A 16,941-nucleotide genomic window follows, 5' to 3' on the forward strand; every position below is an offset into this window, starting at 1 on the left:
CATAAATGCGTCAGGAGATTCCAAAATCACGCTAGGAAGGGGGTGGGGGAGGAGGAGGGGCCGGAGGAGGGGCTGGGGAAGGTGGTGGAGCAGATGAAGAATCTCCAGATGGTGGCGCTGGTGGTGGCGTCGGTGGTGGTGGAGGAGCTCCTGGTTCACCAGATGGTGGCGCTGGTGGCGGTGGCGGTGGAGGAGCTCCTGATTCACCAGATGGTGGCGCTGGTGGTGGTGGTGGTGGCGCGCCTTCTGGAGGTGGAGGTGGAGGTGGCGGGGGTGGGGGTGGAGCTGCTTCTCGTGGTGGTGGTGCTGGAGGAGGTGGGGGCGGTGGGGGCTCTGAAGGTGGTGGGGGCTCCGAAGGGGGTGGGGGTCCACCTGCAGGTTCTGGCTTTGGTGGAGGCTCTTCTGCTAGTTTAATTGGTTCAGGACTGGTTTCAGAGCCAAGCTCCGGACTCCACTGTTGTCCTCCTCCTGGTTCAGGTGAATAATTTCCTTGGGCCCAGGAATCGAGTAGCTCGTGTCCCTTGTAGTCCTCAGCTTCGCTTTCTTCATCTAAGAGCTTGACTAAGTAATCGGCCATTTCGCTCCCGCCTCGTGACGTCCGAGATGCTTTTTCCTTCTTCTGCAACTCTTTAAATCTCCTGTGTGGGAAAGAAGAACATCAGAATCAGGGATGGGAAATATAAGATGGGCCTGTGCGCATTTCCTGTGCATCCTGGACATAAACTGTTTCAACTCCTACTCTCAAAACGACACTATAGAGCACTGCACACCAAGATAACTAGCCACAAGAACAGTTTTTTCATGAATGCCATCACTCTGCTATACAAATAATTCCCTCAACACTGTCAAACTATTCACTAAGTCTGCATTACTATTAATCTTCTCATCATTCCCATCACCCATCTCCTCCCACTTATGACTGCATGACAGTAATTTTATTGCTTGTATCCTTATGATTTATATTAATATTGTTTCCTGATTGCTTATTTGTACCCTATGACTATCATTAAGAGTTGCATCTTATGATTCTTGATGGATGTATTTTTTTTTCTTTTATGTACACTGAGAGCATATGCACCAAAGACAAATTCCTTGTGTGTCCAATCACACTTGGCCAATAAAGAATTCTATTCTATTCTATTCTATTCTATTCTATTCTATTCTATTCTATTCTATTCGACAAACTCTGAGCAGGACGACAGACGTTCTCCAGTCCCCTCTGGACACCTGGGGTTAAGGTGCATGCATGGATTAGAACACACTGGATAGTTACAGGTAGTCCTTGACTTACAACCAGAGTTGGACTGAATGTCCATCACTAAGCGAGGCAGTCATTGGGTGAGTCACGCCAGATTTTACAACCTTTTTTTGCTGTGGTCCTTAAGCGAATCGCCACAGCTGTTGTTAAGTGAATCTTACGGTTGTTATGCTTCTGCCAGCTGGGAAGTGGCAAATGGCCGCCATGTGATTGTGGGACCCTGCAACCCTCTGAAATGCATGCTGGTTGCCCAGCGTCCAAATTCTGATCTCATGATAGTGATGGTCCTAAGTGCAAGGACCTGTCATAAGTAACCTTTTTTCCAGCACATTGGAACTGTGAACAGTTGCTAAACGAATGGTCATAAGTAAAGAAACACCTGTATTCTTCCACTGACATCATCCATGTCCTGTTCAAGACTGCACTCCTATTAGTAGCTGGGTTAGACACCATCTTGTCTCCCTCATCAGAGACCCACCCCTTTTGGACAGTTGTGTGACACAGGTGTGTGGTTGTATATTTCTATTGCTACAAATACTTCGATTTCCCCCACTCATTTATGGTTTTGTCACTGCATGTTTTCCCTTTGAAACTGTTCCAAAAGGTTGGGGGAAGAGAAAGAGTGGCTGCCTGACTGACACAAGAGGCAGCCAATCAGCTTGATGCACAGCTGTATTCTGCAAATAGGGTCTTAGGGAAGTGTTTTGCTTCATGATTGATGTATGAGCTGTCCAATGAGTGTCCTGAAAACAGCTTTCATCCTAAAATGAATGTAAGCAAGTGGTTGGTGCATGTACCATAAATGCAGGGAATGTTTTTCCACACAGTGGGTGGTTTCGTCTGTGAAATGAAACACAAATATATACATCCAAATCTTTTCTCTCTCTTCCCAATTAGATTTAGCCTTTATGTTAACAAATGAGGTGAGTGGAGATGTGACTCCTTGTCATCATCTCCAATCAAAATGTCTCATGTGAGCATGGAGAAGCTGGTCAGAAGCAAAACTATCTTTCGGGTAGTAATTTTACTGGCTCCACTTGGAGAAATCAACGAACAGAATTTTGTGCTCTGCTGCTGTACTATGGATATGCTACAGGCACAACAGAACTGCTGTATAATAAAGAACTATATTATATTTCAGTATAGAATTTCAGCAAAGACCTTCCAGCTCTGTTATGGAACAGAACAAGTTTGCAAGGTTACAATCACTAGGCTGTGAGTTCTAGTCCTGCCTTAGGAATGAAAGCCAGCTGGGGATTTTGGGCTGATCACCAGGAGATTTAAGTTCTAGTGAGTCCCATTTTAGGCTTAAAAACCAACAGGGCACTTTGGGCCAATCACCAGGAGACGGGGAGTTCTAGTCTCCCCTTAGGCATGAAAGCTAGCTTTTGTCTTCTACATGGAGCATTTTCCTCACCTTCTGTTATTTGATTCCAACCGAAAAGCTGTAGTACGGATAGTTTTCTAGATATGATCTGAAAATATGGGAACCACCAAACCCCAAAAAAAGTGCAGAATGCTGTTACTGCCTACTGGATCTCAACTCCCACAAATCTCGGAATTGAGCAAAAGAAAGAGTGAAATATGTACAGGTAATCCTCTTCTTATGATTGGAATTGAGTCCGGAATTATGTTTGTAAGTTGTGCTGGTCATTAAGTGAGACCAACCTGATTTCTTTTTTTTTGCAACAGTTGTTAAGCAAATCACCACGGTCATTAAATGAATTTGCAATTATTATCCAAATGCTGTGGTCATTAAGCGAACCCATTGTCCCATTGTTTTTGACAGTTTCTGACAAAAAGACCCATAAATCCCAGTCATGTGACTACAGGATGCTGCAAACAGCCATAAATGCTGACTCATCGTCAAGCACCCAAAATGCAAACATGAGCAATAAGGAGGTATTAAAATTTCAAATCTGGATCACAAATATCCTTTTTTTTTTTTTTTTGGTGCTCCATCGTAATTTGAATGGTCGCTAAATGTCCGGTTTTAAGTTGAGGACTACCTATTTTTGCTCAGAGTCCTGATGTTTTGATGACTAAAATCCCAAAGAATGAATCAACAGGTTATGTCAATCAATGCTGAAAACTGTCTCCCCATAATGTCCTACAACACAATATGGTAGCCAGGTTCTACAAGTACAAGGACCAAAAACCTACCAGGAGAAAAAGATACACAAGAGGATGGTGAGAGTAACAAGGATTCCGCCAAGGATGCCTGCATTGCGCCGTTGTTTGTCAACTGCAAGGGGGGAAAAAAACAGAAGTTGCTCAGGCTAAGATGTGAAGTCAGGAGGTGTCAAATTGTGGGAACTTTTTTGCAAAGCTCTGGTTCCACTATCCCTTGATAATGGTTGTGGCAGTGTGATCAGCAATATGCCATTGTCTGCAGGACTGGGGCATCTGCTGAGTTGCACAATTCAAGACAGATGTTACGATTTTTAATTTTTAGTGTCATTGAATGAACTCATGGGGAGACTTTGTGGGATATTGGGGACAGTCTAGGGGGTGTTTCTCAGCTTACAATGACTGCTTAGAGAGCTGGTGGCAACTGTAGCCCAAAGAATCTTTGCATGGGTCCATTTTATGTATCTATTGCACCGATTCCTAGAATAGGAGGCCCTTCAGACTGTCAGTTGTGCCCTCCTCACCTCACAATCCGAGTATTGCAAAATGGTCTACTGGGGCTGCATCTGAAGACGACCCAGAAGTGACAGCTAGTCGAAAGACAAGCAGTAGCACAAGCAGTAATGGATGTGCCTCCATATGTCCATGTGTCATTACTGCTCTGTCACTGCACTATTTAACAGATGGCTTCTGGGTGCAATTCAAAAGTGCTGGTTTTCACCTATAAAATACTTTATGGAAGTATTTTATAGGTGGTTGGTTATTTGAGGAATACCTGTAAATAAGGTGGATGGGAAGAATGTTGGATTCCCCTCAATTAAGCAGTTTTGTCTAGTGGGATCCCATTTGTCTAGTGGGATCTCATTGTTCTTATCACCCATCTTCTCCCACTTATGACTATATGACTGTAACTTGTTGCTGCATCCTTAACAATTTACATTGTTTCCTAGTATGATTTGATTGCTTATTTGTACCCTTTGACTTTAAGTGTTGTACCTTATGATTCTTAATGAATGTATCTTTTCTTTTTATGTACACTGAGAGCATATGCACCAAAGACAAATTCTAATCTAATCACACTTGGCCAATAAAAAAATTCTGTTCTATTCTATTCGTGTACCTTCTCCATCACGGCATCTGTCTGAAAAAGCAACTCACCAATGATTCACGTAGACATTCCTGGACAATTATTTGTCTGGAATGGTATAGGATCTCCTGCTTCAGCTGGGGGTTGGATTAGAAGATCCCTTCCAACCCTATTATTCTATGTTCTGTGTGACTTTAATTCTACAAGGGTTGCAGAGGTGGGTTTCAGCAGGTTCTGACTAGTTCTGGAGAACCAGTAGCGGAAATTTTGAGTAGTTCGGAGAACCGGTATTAAAAATTCTGACTGGCCTCACCCCCATCTATTCTCTGCATTCCCAAGTCCCAGCTGGGGAGGAACTGGGGATTTTGCAGTAACATTCCCCTGGATTGGGGAGGGAATGGAGATTTTACAGTATCCTTCCCCTGGAGTGGGGTGGGAATGGAGATTTTACAGTATTTTTTCCCTGCCATGTCCACCAAGCCACGCCCACCAAGCCATGCCATGCCCACCAAGCTACACCCACAGAACCAGTAGTAAAAAATTTTGAAACCCACCACTGAAGGGTTGCATAAGATTTTGAAAATCTGGCTTTGCTCCAGGCCTAAGATGGATTCCTTAGAAGGTTTTTTTTTTTGTTTGTTTGTTTATAGATCTCTTTTTCAATTGTTTGTTTTTGGTTCCCCCCCACTTTTTTTGACTATGCAAAATACCCAGTGTTATTTGGGAGTCAGGCAGCCTTCCAATCTAAATAAATAAATAAATGAACATTGGTTAATAGTCAACTAATTTAACACATTATGTAACGCCTGGGAGAAAATACCGCTGAAAGGAGAGGCAGGACAGCTATCTCCAGCAAGCCCTACAAGATCCTTCATGGTGAAGACTTTGTCCGGGAACTCTAATTTATGGAAGATATATTCTTTCAGAGAGAATATACAATACTTGTACATTTTTTTCTCAGCTCAAGGATTCCTGTCCAGTTCAAAGGGTCGTAATGATGTTATCTATCATGCTTCTCCTACTTTTTTTTTTCCCTAGGCAATCTCTGGACTGATTTTATTTTGTTCAGTATGTAATGCCTTTCAGCAATAACTTGTCATGAGGTTTATAATTTAATGTGCACCACTTTTTTTTAAAAAAAAGAATGCAAGATCAATGAAATACATGCAGCAGAACCCAGTGGAAAAACAGTATTATTTTCTGGAGTTGGGCTGATAGGGTTGTATATGTCAATATTTTGTTTATCCCAAGAAAAAGTCTTCTGTGTAGAAAATCAGCATGTGAGAATGATGACTCCAACCTACTCTATGATATTCCCCCATCCCCAGATAATAAGCCATCATGCAATGTGAAGGGGTCCAGCCCACAAACCGCATTCAGATGTTATTGACAGTTTTTTAGGGGTGGAGTGGGGATGGTGCAGTCAAGCTAGTATTGACTTCTGGCACCTGCCTGGACAAATTCCTGAAGCTGTACTGGCAACAATTCAGGAGTGGCTTGCCATTGCCTCCTTCCAAAGCCTGAGAGAGAATGACTGGCACAGAATCACCCAACTAGCTTTGTACCTAAGGTGGGACTAGAACTCTCAGTCTCCTGGTTTCTAGCCTGATTGCTTTAACTACTACACCAAACAGGCCCTCATTGACAGAACAGATAGACCTTAAAATAAGCCACCTGAAATGCATTATCCTGCACTACCAACCCACATATAATGAATAGCAGAAAAGCGAGGCAATCCGGTCAAAGAATGTACAGCATTGTCAAACCCCACCCTGCTTTTTTTCCACTTTGTGAGAATACCACTCTATGAAGTCAGTGGAAAATTAAACTCCCCCATTCTCAAGGGCTCTGTGTAATTTTGATTCTAGTTATCTCAGCAGTGGAAAAGCTAATCCTGAGCAATGTTAGTTAAACAATTTCCACCAGTATATCATTTGCTGGACAGTGCCACTTCTAACTGCTAATAAAAATGTCCCTCATATTTGATGGTCAGCTAAAAATTAAAAAAACCCTTTCAGTTGGCAGCTTGTTTAGCTTTATTTCTTCTTGACTTTCCATGATTAAAATTTAAAACCTAACCCACAATATGGATTGTTTGGGAAATGGGTTCCAGCCTAGCTTTTTTTGCAACATATATGTTGCCTTACGTGAAAAAGGCACTATTTGGGGAAAGCTTTAGAAGTGAGGGTTCCTTCACCCCACTGATAAGTGGTTATCAAACCACCTCAAGGTTTTCCAGTAGCTTTTTACTGTCCTTCCGAAACAAAGGAGGTTAAATGGAAGAGATATAAGTCACCTAGCCTTTCTGAGCTATTTTAAGTAGGTCCAATGAACCTCTCTATTTCAAATGGACAGAAGGAATAACCAAAGACAGAAGGAATGGACAGAAGGAATAACCACGAGGAATAAGAAGAGACATAAGCAAGCCAATGGTCAGATAAAAGAAACCTGAGTCCAGAGCAGATCCATAACTCAAGGAAACATTTTGGACAAGACCCAGTCCACTGACATGACGATAAAGGAAGGGAGGAGGGAAGCCCATTGAGACTTTCAAAATTCTGTTCCTATGAATTTATAATAAAAGTAGTATAAGCATGCATAACTTTGGTTTCCTAGTCTGGTCTACTTTGGAGGGATGACACATTGTTGTAATAGGGTCCACCATATCACATTCTGCATCTTCTTTGGCAAGCCACTGGGGCCTCCTCTAGGTAAAGGTAAAGATAAAGGTACCTCTTGCACATATGTGCTAGTCAATCCTGGCTGTAGAGGGCAGTGCTCATCTCTGTTTCAAAGCTGAAGAGCCAGCGCTGTCCGAAGACGTCTCCGGGTCATGTGACCGGTATGACTAAACGCCAAAAGCGCATGGAACACTGTTACCTTCCCACCAAAGTTGGTCCCTATTTTTCTACTTGCATTTTTTATATGCTTTCGAACTGCTAGGTTGGCAGAATCTCGGACAAGTAATGGGAGCTCACCTCGTTATGCGGCACTAGGAATTTGAACCACTGAACTGCCAACCTTTCAATCAACAAGCTCAGCATCTTAGCGTCTGAGCCACCACGTTTTGCATGTAGATACCTCTAGGTAGCTACATGCAAAACTGGGAACAGGATTGCTTCTAATGAATCCCAAGGAGCTTTATGGAACAATGCCTAAGAAGCTTTATGGAGCAATCATTTCCACATTCATGCATATCCTAGTTATGGCACATTCATATTTGGCAGAACGTGGTATGGATGAATCAGGGAGATGTTTATGTTCCTTATTGTCAATTATGTCACAGGCGTTGACCAACTGGGACCTGTGACACTTAAACAGCCAGTGCTTCAAAAGCTTCTCCAAATCACAATGCTCCTACTTATCAAGAAAAATAGAAAATGCTTTCTCCAAATACAATGTACCATTTATATTTATAGAGCAGATGCAAACTGGTTTGGCTGTCACACTATCTCCTAAGAAAACGACATTGCTGGGAAAGGGGAGAGCTGAGAAGACCCCTCCAACTGCCAATCACCAATGTTTCAAAATTGCAACATCTATTTTAAGGGTGTCTAACCTTGGTGACATGGTGGTTCAGTGGCTAAGATGCTGAGTTTGCCGATCGAAAGGTCGACAGTTCAGCGGTTCGAATCCCTAGTGCGGCGTAACAGGGTGAGCTCCCGTTGCTTGTCCCAGCTTCTGCCAACCTAACAGTTCGAAAGCATGTAAAAAATGCAAGTAGAAAAATAGGGACCCCCTTTGGTGGGAAGGTAACAGTGTTCCGTGTGCCTTTGGTGTTTAATCATACCGGCTACATGACCCCGGAGACGTCTTCGGACAGCGCTGGCTCTTTGGCTTTGAAATGGAGATGAGCACTACCCCCTAGAGTCGGGAATGACTAGCACCGTGATGGCGAACCTATGGCACGTGTGCCACAGGTGGCACGTGGAGCCATATCTGTGGGCATGCAAATGTTGCCGTAGCTCAGCTCCAGGGCGCATGTGTGTGCTGGCCAGCTGGTTTTCGGGCCTTCTGGGCCAACTGAAAGTGGGGGAACATGCCATTTCCAGCCTCTGGAGAGCTGGAGAAGACCGTTTTCGCCCTCCCCAGGCTCCAAGAAAGCCTCTGGTGCCTGAGAAGGGTGAAAAAATGGGCCTACCAGATCCACCAGTAACCTTTTTGTCATTGCTTGCCAAAAGCGGGGGGAGCACGGGAGGAGGCGAACACACGCAGGGGGGGCATTGAATTAGGTGTGTGGGCGTGCGCGTATGTGACCCCCCCACTCCCCTACTTTTGGCACATGATGGCAAAAAGGTTAGCCATCACTGGACTAGCACATATATGCGAGGGGAACCTTTACCTTTACTTTAGTGACTTTAAGATTTGTGGATGTCAACTCCTAACTTCCCCAAGCCAGTATATCTAAGTGGGGAGTTGAACTCCACAGGTCGTAAAAGTTGCCAAGTTGAACATCTGACCTACCTTCTCAACTAGTATATGAGAGGCCTCAACACATTGATAGGGCAGCTGGCTGGGGAAGGCTAACAAGGAACAAGCTACTAATCCAGTTTTTCTCCATCCTCCAGGCTAAGAGTTGTACTCTAAACACACCTGGAAAGTTCATTCTTTGAGGAAAGCTTTTCAAGGTCTTTTGGACATCTCTTCAAACTACAACCTCCAGAATCCTTTGCTGGAAGTCACCTAGATATAACAATTAGTAGAAGTTTATAGTGAAAATACTCGCATAAGGACATGGGAGAAAATGGCCTTCTTGAAACAGATTTGTTTCCTCAGAAAGAAGATAATTAGATGTGGGCATTAACAGGAGCAGCAATTTCTGGATTGTTCTTGGTTTTACCATCAAGAACGTGGAAGTAGCAGGAGTTATTCTTGTAACAGCATCCTTTCAGTAAGCATTGGTGAGGGTAGAAAATCTCTGCTTCACCACCACAGAGTTTTTTCGATGTGGCTTCCAGTCGGCAGGCTGGAAGAAATGGAGAACATATCACCTCAGTATCTGCCTCATTTTGTTCTCCCCTCTTGCCAACACTAACACAAAGACATAACTCAGCATAGTTGTGGTGTCTAACATTATGGCTTTACGTGTTGTGTTTGAAGTAAAGACCGTGAGGGAAGACTCACAATGCCTTTATGCCTTGCAGGGAATTTCCCAGAGGCATTTAACCAAACGTTCTTAAAAACTGACCAAATCATGATATTAATCAATCAAATAGAGAAATAATTTTTAATGAACTTTTGTACTTATTTCTGGATGCAAACCATCCAAAAGCAAGTAGAGCGGAGCAGAATGTGCCTGTTAACTGTAAAAAAAAAAAAAAAAGCTTCATTGGAGCTAAAGGTGACAGGCAGCCATATTTAACTATCAGGAGGTCTCTTTAATGATAAAGCAAAATGTCAGATGATGGAATGGCAGCTTTCTACATTATAAGGTCCATGCAAGTAAAGAGTCCTAAACTACATCTTCACCTGCTTTACTTTGCTGCCCTCTTTTGCATTACATTAGTGGCCACATCATGTCCTTCCCGCAGTAGACAGTCCTTTCCTTAAGGCTGGCTAGTTCAAATCTAAGACAAATGGAAAGTAACCAACCTAAACTAAGGAGATGCCATCTGGGCATCAGTGGCTGGAAACCCAGGGGGAAACAACCATTTTATCTCCAAACTTTACCCCTGCCTTCTCTAAACTGTGATAGTTGCTGATATGCTAGACTGATCAAATGGCCCATCATGGCTTCAGGATATTTGAAAGTATCTAGTTGGGGAAGGCTGCTCTATAGTTCTGTGTTGCTTCTTAGAAGAATTGTGCATCACAGTTGAAAATACACCGAATACTCAAAATGAGAAATGGTCCTTTGATTTAGCAGCAAGAGAGGAATTTCCATGATGGGCCATCCCAGTCAGAATGTTGCTTCTGTTTACATTTCACTATGGAAATGTCTAAATGAACAGTATTAAGGCCAGGACCACTTGATTTATCTCTGATTCCATTCTCTGAGTTGCCTTCTGATCTGTCTGTCCAGAGGACACCAAGTTGGAAAACTCCCACATTCAAAAACAATTCGAACCAAAGTACAAAGCTGAGTTTCCTCAAAGAATTCTCTTTCTTTGCAATAAGACCAGGTACTGATGTTGATCCCAAAACAGAGCCTACCGTCCAGACTACAGTGTATTCATGGTCAGCATTACACACGTCCCCCAAAACAACACTGTTGACACATGGGGCTGTGCTTCCTCTTGTTGCCCCCAGAGGGAGCACTCTGACCTTTTTGAATGCAGGCTTTTGGGCTAAGTATTTAAGGAAGGGGGAAAATGAGCACAAGCTGAAAAAGGAAATAATAAATGCTGGATTTTACTCACTGAGAGGCCTGAAGAAACTTCCATTAATACCTGGTGGGAGGAAAGGGCACAAAATCAGAAAGGAGGAGGAGGATAATGAGGAGGAGGAGGATGGGAGAGGCAGTCCTTTGCTGGTGTCCCCTCCCTCTGCAATGCTCCTTGAAGTTGATTCCTTCTTCTCTTACCTTCCAAAACCAGCACTAGATAAATAAATAAAGCCAGGCTAGGCTGGCTCATATCTCTCTCCCTTTAGGGATGTCAGTTCCATGTGGGGCAGATGCCCACTGCAGGCTCCTCACAGGAACTGGGGAAAGATTGGTAGAGCCGATCTTCAAATTGTGCAGTCCGGGTGGGCCTGGGAAGGAGGCTGGGCTGTGGCATGGATGGTGTCAGAATCGCAGAGAAGTGTCATAGAACCTGGGGGTTCTAGAATGGTCACTTAGCAACCAGATGCCTGGGCTCAGGGATTCAGGACCCAGAGCAGGCCAAACCCATTGTGAGAGGTAGAGATGGACTGTACTAGTAAGGGGTATGGGATAAAAACTCCTCCGCGCACCGATCTTGCTGCTTCCTCTCCACAGGCAATAAGGAAGATTGGGTTACTCCAGGTCTCCTTACTAGAATAGAATATAATTTTTTATTGAACTTGCAAAGTAGAAAAAAGAAAAGAAAGAAAGATGTGTGTGTGGAGTGGAATAGCAAGAAGAACAAGAAAACGCAGACTTCGAGTGAGACGACGCTGTGGAGTCTTTTTAAAAAAAGGCAAAGTTGGGCTGAACTGCTAAAAAGTTCTGCTATTGCATTAGACATCCCTCCTGCCTTTCATCTGTTATTCCGGCTATTTTTAAGCACAGCTTTAGTGCTTTTTTAAAGCCCTAGAATGTAGCATACCCTAGAATCTCTCAGGATGTATCTGTTAGGTTAGAAGGTTATTGCTTTAGTCTGGCAAGATTCTGTCCATTCAGTGTATGCAAATAAAGGATTGGATTTCATTGGATTTTGTGTGTGTGTGTTGTCTCTGGGCTGGGACCTGACAAACCTGCAAAAAATAATCCTGAAAACAGTTGATGGATACTGGAGGGGTGTGTGTGGCTGCATGATAAAGCTGGTTCTGAGAGGCACTGAGGGGTGTGGGGGGGCTGGCGAGGAGGCCAATGGTATGAAGAAAGCTGGTGCTTTAACAGCTGTGTCTCCTCAATGGCTATTAATGACTCAGTAACATCTCTGCTCAGTGCTGAATGTTGGCATTTTCGTGCTTAGGACAGATCATAGACTTGAGCAATTTCAGTTAGCCCAAGAGGGAAACAGAACTACAAATTTTGCAAGAAGAACCCACAGGTGTTCAAATTTGAGAAAATTATGCTACAACAGATAGTCCTTGATTTACGATCACAACTGATCCCCAAATTTCTGTTGTTAAGTGAGACGTTTGCTAAGTGAATTTTGTCCCATTTTATGACCTTTCTTGCCTCAGTTGCTAAATGAATCACTGCAGTTGATAAGTGAATAACCCGGTTGTTAAGCGAAACTGGTTTCCCCATTCACTTGGCTTGTCAGGTTGCAAAAGCAGATCACATGACCCCGGGACACAGCAATGGTCATAAATATGAATCAGTTGCCAAACAACTAAAAATTTTTATTTTTATTGTTCTAATATCACAAATTCCATTTCCAAATTGAACAGTGTGTTTTCTAGGTAACAAAAGTGTTAAAATTTAAACATCCTCATAATCATTATGATTAGAGATGGGATTTACTTACCTTCCCTACTGGTTCGCAAATGTGAGCGTGTGCATGCTTCACTCACACGTGACTCCTCTGCACATGCACACGGCCTTCTGCTCATGCGCAGTGCTGACGCATTACATCTCGGTGGGTGGGCGGAGCCTCCAGCAGTTGCCACTACCGGTTCGCCTGATCCGGAGAGAACTGGCTGAATCCCACCACTGATTAAGTTCATATCAACATACAAACATATAGTAGATGCTATCAATCATTGTTACATACTATCTTCCATATTAACATCAATTATATAAGCATCAAAATGTTTACTAATCAATTTTTCTTTCTCATATAATCCATATATCACATAACGCTAGGTTAATGCTAAAAATTAAAGAAAAAGAATATTCTGAATATTTTATGACATGGGAACTTTTTTTACAAATGGTTAGTTGATAAAATACAGATGGATGGGTTTATGCAAAGAGCTGAATTTTGATCACATGATCATGGAGATGCTGAAAGATCGTAACTGAAAAACGGTCATAAATCACTTTTTTCAGTGCCATTGTAATTTTGATTGGTCACTAAACGAACTGTTGTAAGTCGAGCACTACCTGTACTCAAGGATCAGCAGTGTTTTAACGCTATTTTCTACCCCATGGAGGTCGATGGTGTGAAGAAAGCTGGTGCTTTAGCAGCTGCGTCTTCAATCCCATGGAGCCTCATAAAGCATTAGACCAGAGCTCTCCGACCTTGGCAAGTTCAAGACTTGTGGACTTCAACTCCCAGCTTTGCTGGCTGAGGAATTCTGGGAGTTGAAGTCCACAAGTCTTAAAGTTGCCAAGGTTGGAGAGCCCTGCATTAGACCACTGCTGGTCTTTGCGTAGTAGCATACTTTTCTCAAATTTGAACCCCCCCATTGCAAAATCTCTGGCTCTGTTTCCCTCTTGGGCCAGCTGAAATCGCTCAGGTATATGATCTGTCCTAAGCATAGAAAATGCCATCACTCAGCACTGAGTAGAGACGTCATTGAGTCATTAATAGTCATTGAGTAGCATCATGGTTTAGCTTCGGAAAAGGATCCTGAGTGGTCATTAGCATGCCATCCAGGAAACAGAAGATGTCCTATTTTCCTACCTGGCTTCTGGTTAGCTGGATTTTATGATTCAAGGAATAAAGATGATTCGAGATGGGTCACTCTGTAATTCTGGATTGATTCAGCCGAAGCAACTCTTGAGTCCTTGGGATTCAATCAGGTAGCCTGGAGTAAAATCCCCATTGGGCCGGATAGCTCAGGCTGGTAAGGCCTGTTATTAAGAACACAAAGCCTGCAATTACTGCAGGTTCAAGCCCGGCCCAAGGTTGACTCAGCCTTCCATCCTTTATAAGGTAGGTAAAATGAGGACCCAGATTGTTGGGGGGGCAATAAGTTGACTTTGTAAAAAAAATATACAAATAGAATGAGACTATTGCCCTATACACTGTAAGCCGCCCTGAGTCTTCGGAGAAGGGCGGGGTATAAATGTAAACAAACAAAAAAAAAAAATTGGTGTGTTGCGGAAAAAATCAGTGGGATCTCTTCTGTTATAATGAAAGCACCTGGATAGAAGTTGCCAAAAAGGAAGAAGAGGGGATTAAAAAGAAGCTCTTGGATTTATGTATAGACCCTGAGTTGAAGGCCTGTCACAGGGTGTGTAGAAATTGCCTAAAACAGAACATTTAAGTCCCCTAAATCAGAGTTCCCCAACTTTCTGTCTTTGGAGATCGAGAGGTTGGTAGGGGAAGAGAGGCAATAGTTCTGTGTGAGCGGCAGGCAAGCTTTGAGTGGCCCAGTTCTGACCAGCTCACAGCCCAGTAGTGGCCCATGGCCCAGGGATTGGAGACCCCTGCCCTAAATTAACATCTTTTTAATAACGTCCTCTCCCCAGAAAAGTTTTCTTTCGAGCGGGCTGCTTTAATTCGGCCTGCTGATCTCAGCCCTCCTCCCTCTTTCCTTGCCCCTACTTAAGACTTTACCCCAAACAGCCAAGGATTGAAGACAGATATTTATGCTCGGTTCTCAAACAGGACGCCCACTTTCAAATTCCCAGCAGCTTGTGGCTCCATTGTTCTTGGCGCCCCGCAGCACAGAAGGGAATCTAATCAAGAGTTATTAAATGCAAATACAGCCTCCCTTCTCTTCATGTCAGACTCATAAAACATGGAGGTTCTTGTTTATTGGAAACTGAGGTCATAGCTACAGAGCCCCAAGGGAAATGATGGGATCCAACAGCATCTTCCCAGCTGTGACTGCCATGTCATAATCTGAAGGGACACCAGTTTCACGCCCCCCCCACTCCAATAACTAGAGGCAGTCCTCGACTTACGACCCTACTGGAGCTTGCCAATTAGGATGGTAAATTGGGACAGTCGTAAAGTGGGTCATCAAGTGACTGACCTGATTTTATGATTTTTGTTTATAGTGATCATAAAATGAACAATGCGGTCATTAAGAAAAACCCCGCAGACGTTAAAACGAACCCATCGTTTGCCAGGGGCTGTTTTTGCCCCGAACCAGTAATAAACCCTAGTTTTCAGGAAAAATTTAAATCATGGTCACATGACGGGGGAGGCTGCAAAAGGCCATGAATGTGGGCCAGCAACTGAGTGCCCAAAATGTGGCCATGTGACTAGGGGATGTCAGAACATCTGTGACTTAAGCCCCTTTTGGAGGGTGTCTGTAGGAACTCAAACAATTGCTAAGCAACCGGTCATAAGTCGAGGACTACCTGCACTGGAATCTCCTCCATTATCTTAAAAAAATGTAGTCTAGAAACTATAATGGACTTTGGAGACTGCTAGTTTTTACATCTTGTTCAAGAGGAGATAATTTTCTGATTGCTCCTCAGCGTTCATATCCTGTCCCCTTGCAGAAGGGGAAATATTTATTCACAAAGAACATTTAAATTCAAATCCTCTCTGCCAGCATTACCCAAGGTGAACTTAAGCATGGTTTATTCCATTAATCCAATTTTCACCATTTGTACAACAGATTGACCCATATATTAACTGCAAGGATTTGGTTCACAAGGCACATTAGGCCAATGTGTAGCTGTCTAGTTTGCTGTTCAGTATCATGTCTAAACAATTTTGTGCACGGATTTTTTTTTCCTTGGGCAACAGAATTGAAGGAGTCCTTAGATCCAAGCGATAGAAATACTTAAATAGAAACAAGCCATGCATGAGCATTTTGAACAAAGTCTCTCCCCACCCATCCCCAAACAATTTAAAGGCAAAGCCAGCCTTCTCCTGGCTACACGTCTGTAGATCTGTTTTGTTTTTCCTAGAGGGCTTTGGGCATTGACAGGGGTATCCAAAAAAAAGAGGATATAAAAAAAGAAAAAAAATCAATAGGTGTTGCAAAATCAAAGCCATCCTTTTGACTTAATATTTGACACCCCATTGCAGACATTCTTGAGAGGGGAGGATGATTGTACCCCCCCCAAAGGATATTGGTAGTGTTGATCAACGTGGTGCAATTGGGATGGGTTGTTTATTTTGACTTTTTTTTATTGTTTTAATGATATTTACTGGAACAGGAATCTTTGGATTGGAGCAGCATAGAAACCTGAGTGAGTGAGTAAGTAAATACAATATTATGCCTTGCAAGTTAATTACATTTATTTTATAGTTAGCCAAATAAGCCACAATAGGAAAGCCACACCAAAGCAGAATTAATGGTCCTGAAACATTTCTTGTATAAGTAGATCATATACAGATTTAGTTATTTAGCTGTTTTGTATCTACCATCTCCCCTCTAATAGCCCAGGAATGTTTCATAGAAATCTGTTTTTACTTTGTCTGCTCAACAGCAACCCTGCAAGGAAAACTGGGCTGAAAACTGTGCCTGAGATGGTCTAAAGCAGGGGTCAGCAACCCCCAGCTCCCTGTCGCTCCAAATATGCATCACAACCACCAATGTGCGACACCCACCGGCACGTGATTTATTGAGCTTTTCGACCTGTCTTTTTTTTGGGGGGGAGGGGAGTTCAAAATGTTTTTGTTGCATGCAGAAATAAAAATACGCTTTCTCTGTAGCAGCTTGATTTCATAACTACAACACACACTATAGTTTTTTTTATACATAGCATAAAGTTAAAAAAACGATATATGCAGTGTTATCTTCATTTTAGATGTCAAATGGTTTTGTAGCTGACGATGTTTTCTTTTCTGTGGGAAACGGGTCTAAATGGCTCTTTGAGTGTTTAAGAGTCACCCAGAGAGTTTCTATGTTTGTGAGTGGACTTGTCTTTAAGTCTCCCTTGTCATAGGCCTCTGCAGGGCATCAAGAAAGAGGCAACGGATGAAACATCACATACATACCTGTAATTTTCATCCTTGCATTTACCCTTAAGTATTCAAGA

At 42.9% G+C, this 16,941-nt stretch overlaps 1 protein-coding gene across 1 annotated transcript in view; it reads left to right on the plus strand.

Annotated features, from left to right (window-relative positions):
* Nucleotides 1-16,558, plus strand: part of TMEM238 (transmembrane protein 238) — a 30,365-nt gene extending 13,807 nt beyond the window's left edge. The window contains exon 2 of the mRNA XM_058179498.1: nt 16,390-16,558. The gene's annotated coding sequence lies outside the window, so the exon portion shown is untranslated. The remainder of the gene's footprint in view (nt 1-16,389) is intronic.
* The last annotated feature ends 383 nt before the right edge of the window (nt 16,559-16,941 follow it).

This window comes from Ahaetulla prasina, chromosome 4 (assembly GCF_028640845.1).
Source record: "Ahaetulla prasina isolate Xishuangbanna chromosome 4, ASM2864084v1, whole genome shotgun sequence".
Classification (NCBI taxonomy): Eukaryota; Metazoa; Chordata; class Lepidosauria; order Squamata; family Colubridae; genus Ahaetulla; species Ahaetulla prasina.